General features: G+C 44.8%; 1 pseudogene; it reads right to left on the reverse strand.

The window, feature by feature from the left end:
• Nucleotides 1–2,106: 2,106 nt before the first annotated feature.
• Nucleotides 2,107–2,864, reverse strand: LOC138527199 (T-box transcription factor T-A pseudogene; annotated as a pseudogene).
• Nucleotides 2,865–4,465: the final 1,601 nt, after the last annotated feature.

The following is a 4,465-nucleotide window of genomic DNA, read 5'->3' on the forward strand; positions in this document are numbered from 1 at the left end:
GAACCTGTTACTTTGTGTCGTTCTGCTTCTAAAATGAGTATGTTGTCAGTGAGCTATACTACTAGTGCCAACTATGCAGAGCAAAAGGGTACAGTGCAAAAATGGGCTGCCTGGCCTCATGGTCTTAGGGTGAGGGGCTATAGGTATGCAGGTACAGGTAGGTAGTACGGTGCAGGGCTGAGAGTGTCGGTCCACTGATAGAGGCAGGAGTGGGGAGGTGGAGGGGTGGGCAGAAATGGGAAGCCTAGTCAGGAAGTAGGGGGCAACAGCAGATAGAGCTAGCATGTATGCTCGGTGACTACACAAAGGGAGAACAAATTGGAAAGCTAGACACAGTGGTTTGGGGGATGACAACAATAAGCAACATGAGGTGAATAGATAAGGAAAATGGGAAGGGGGAGAAGGTATGAGAGTCATGACTCGTGTTAGCACAGAACAGTATGTCAGAATCACAGCACTGGGGAACAAAACAGAGCAGATAAGCAGATGAACAAGGACAGGCAATCAGTTTGCGAAAAGAAAGGGCTGGGCCGGCACGGGTAGAATAGAGTGGCGTGGCAAACTAGGTACATGAGCGTATCCATGAGGGGAAACGCCATTGTGGTAAGTGGGTGACAAAAGGGTGGATAGACGAGGGAGGCATTTCAGAGTACTCCTGCTCAACACTGGGGTCAGGCCATGAGGGAGGGTACAGGCCCAGAAGAACGTTAAAGATAAGCAGACTCACGTGCCGCCAAGATAATGCAAAAAGCTGTTGCTCTGATTAGCGCAGGGGCACAACGAACGTACAAAGTACAGCGCCAACAACAGATGGTAGAGTCAGCGGCGTGTTGAACCATGGAATTGTACAAATACCCTTTGAGTAGGACAATTGGTGGTGTTCAGGTACACAATTCTGTATTTGTAGGTAAGTGTTGAGTCTACAATAATTACGTCTCTGCAGTTAAGGCAATTGGTGAGCAGTGAGTTCCCAAGGATATTGTGCTAAACAAATATTAAGTTTGTATGGACACTATAAGAAGGCATGGTTAGCATGACATTAGTGAGTTCACAAAGGCACTGCCCAATCACTACATTTAGGGTGAGTAGTACATTCACAAGAACACTATAGCAAGGCTCAATGAATAAGGCAATTAGTGAGATTGCAAGGACTAAGACAATTAGTGATTTCATAAGGACACTATTATAAGGCACTGTGGAAAAGACAGCAAGTGAATTCATGAAAACAGGTCACCAAGGCCCAATGGTTAAGACGTGAAGATATGTCATAAGGGCACCATTGAAAGACGTAAGTTCATAGCTCATAAGGTAAATCGTAAGTTCACATGAATGCAGCACAAAAGAACTATGGGTAAGGCAATTGGTACATGCAGTCAATGTACCATGTCACAATGTGTAACGCAACTGGTGAGTTCACAAGGAAAGCTCAAGACCCAATGTTAAGGCATTATAGTTCAGGCAATCGCATTCACAAAGACTATTGCCCAGCACGATGGGTATGCATGATTTGAGTCCAGGCTGGCAAAATATGAAGGCGTACATTTTAAGACAAATACTGAATTCTTCTCAGATGATTCCCCCAGGAAGGGCTCAACCACCGCCAACAGTGTGCATGAGGGACACAACTGTGTGTTTAGGGCCCATATTTGGTTCCAATAGGTTCTGCAAGCCACAAAGACTGAAACGGACCAAGATGTATGTTTGTGGCCCACATTGCATAAGGTGAGTTTGGGGTGCCAATACCCCACATCAATGTGGCTCCATCCTGGTCTTTGTGAAAAACTGATGCAAGTGGAAATCTGGATCCTGCAGCTATCATTGCAGAAGTGAAAGATCCATGTGGTCTAATGCAGAGCCATTGAAATGTGGATTATGATCCACCCTGCAAAAGGAGCTCATTTCCCACAATGATCCAGGGTGCAGAAGGTGGGCAGGTTTGGAAGAATGGCTTTGGGGTATAACTTTCAGGCATGGCAATCATAGATAAACGAGTGCTGCCTTGGCAGCAGTCACTCATTTAAATTGGTTCATCAGGGTCATTGGTTATTGTTCCCTCCTTCTGATGCAGCGACTCATCACAGATGGCATCTCTCCACTGGTGGGTACCTATCTGTAAGTCTGCGTCACTGTGGCCTAACTGAACGCCAGTCTGGTGATTGTAGAGTCGTACTGGCTCTCGCTGGTAGGCACCTCTGCCAGCCCACCTGTCAGAGAGGCTGACAGGGTTTGGAAGCGTTAATCCATCTATCAGAAGAAGGAGTAGATCCATGCAGGAAGCCAGAGGGACTGTGGGAAGGAGCAGGACTTGGTGGTGATTTATTGCTGCCGTGCAGCCACACACAGGTGTACTGGCTGGAGGCAGAAGCTGCACTGGAACAAAGGGGCAAAACTCCAGAGGATGCAGATTCCCAGGTTAGACCATCTGTCATGTGCTGGCATCATAGAGAAGGCACCCGAAGTATCCACAAAATGACTTGGAGAGGCGTTCCTCTGTTCGTAGGGTGCAGGGTATGGAGCTGACCGATGGTTCTGCGGATCGCAGTATCCCTCGCATCAAGAGCCAGGGCCTGCAGGGAGAGAAGGGCTCCCTCTGAAAGGTAGCAATGTCCCAGAGCTGCAGTACGAGCCAGAACCTGCCGGCAGAAACCAGCCACCAATTTGTAAATACCCACACTGCGGATCACCATTATCCAGAACATACTCCATGTCACTTCTCTCCTCGGCACCCAGGAAGACTTTGGCGAATGGGTTGTGTTTGATTGTCAGTGCTGCAATCTCTTTGTTCTGATGGGCATTGACGCGATGAACTGATTCTCAGGGAAGGGAAAGGTTTTGATCATTTTCTGAGCCCCCCCCACCTTCATTAAACCATTTCTCTTTAGAGTGTATCTTTCACCATGTCAGTGCCCATGGTCATCTCTCTCATTACTGCACTTGACACAATTTGGCATTAGTTAAAGGTCTGTAGTTCCAGATTAGTCTTTTTTATTTTGGTTTCAGATGCAGATGGGTTTTTACCAAAATGTCCAATTTTTAGAAGTTATTTTTATCTAAACTCTTGCAGCCTTAAACAATATCAAAAGAATCGGTCACAATGACGACTTACACATTTAATAGAGATGAGAATCTCTGACAGGGTAGTACATGGGTTCGAATCCTGCGCCCGCACTTGAAAACCTCTTCTGTGTTAAGCATCTTATAAAAAAAAGAAATAATAAATCCCTTTTTGCACACACAGGTAGCACAAGCAATCCTTTTGAAATTGTAATTTCTCATAAGAAACATGAAAAACATTTATTAGATTAGAGCAAAAATAAATTGATACGTATTGAGAAAGTGCAACGGTGTGTAAACATTTGGAACAGAATCAAATTCCAAGATGTGTACACAATCTTATTTTTTAGATTTTAACAATATAGAAGACTCAAATTTAGTCGAACAATAGTAAGACAATCTCAGTGCCAGTTAAAAAAATGGAATTATTAAGAGAACACACTGAAAGAGAAAATCACAGAATTGAAAGTAATTGCTGATATGAGCGCACCAGATGGCATAAAAAAGAAAATTATAATACCTTAAATGATATTTCAAAACATCATAAAAACGAGGAAGTTCTTCAGGGATGACAAGGATTACAGGGGGATACTGTTTTTACATACCAACCCAAAAATGATGAAAATAGTCGAATAAGCTATTCAAAAGATTGTACTCCAGCTACCTCCCAATTTAGATCAGACATTAATAGGGATAACTTTTGGGTGTGCAAACTGACGCCCGTTCTCTGGTGGGTGATAAGTTCCCAGCAGTGCTGTTTGCGGATAGGCTGTGCTCTTATACTTAACCCCTGTTGGCCTCCGTAAGCTGCTAGAGATGTGTGTTGCCTTCAGTAAGAGGAATGGGCTCTCTCGGAACATCAGCAAAACTAAGGCTATGAGCATCAATGCAAATGTCAGGAAGAAACAGAAGGCCATTAGACTCACCCTGGAGGATGGAGTGATGGAGCAGGTTGTAGCATATGACTACCTGGGGATAAGAGTAATGGCGTTGTGTGGGTTGACACTTCAGGTTGAAAAGGCCAAGACTTTGTTGGCCAGGTATTGCAGGGCACTTGCGAGGTACACTAATGAGCATGGTAACGGGGTGATACAAGTCTCGCTGGAGGCATACAAAGACAAATCCAGGCATGCCAGGCCGCACTATAGGGGGCCGAACTTTGGGGGCAAATGGATATTGCACCCCTGGTAGTGACAGAGAATACATTTTTGAAAAACCCTCTTGAGCTGCCTTTCAACACACCAAATAATCCAGTGTTGCTTGAGACAGGATTGCAAGGGTTTAAGTCCATCTGTAAACTTTGACCTGTTTTGGGTTGGGCCCGCATATGATCAAACAATAACCTTTGTAAATACAAAGAGGCACTCTTGGATGTCCTGTCACAGCAAGGGAGTAATTCCCTAAAATTGGT

The sequence above is a fragment of the Ambystoma mexicanum genome, chromosome 14 (genome assembly GCF_040938575.1).
Source record: "Ambystoma mexicanum isolate Mex_15411 chromosome 14, UKY_AmexF1_1, whole genome shotgun sequence".
Lineage (NCBI taxonomy): Eukaryota > Metazoa > Chordata > Amphibia > Caudata > Ambystomatidae > Ambystoma > Ambystoma mexicanum.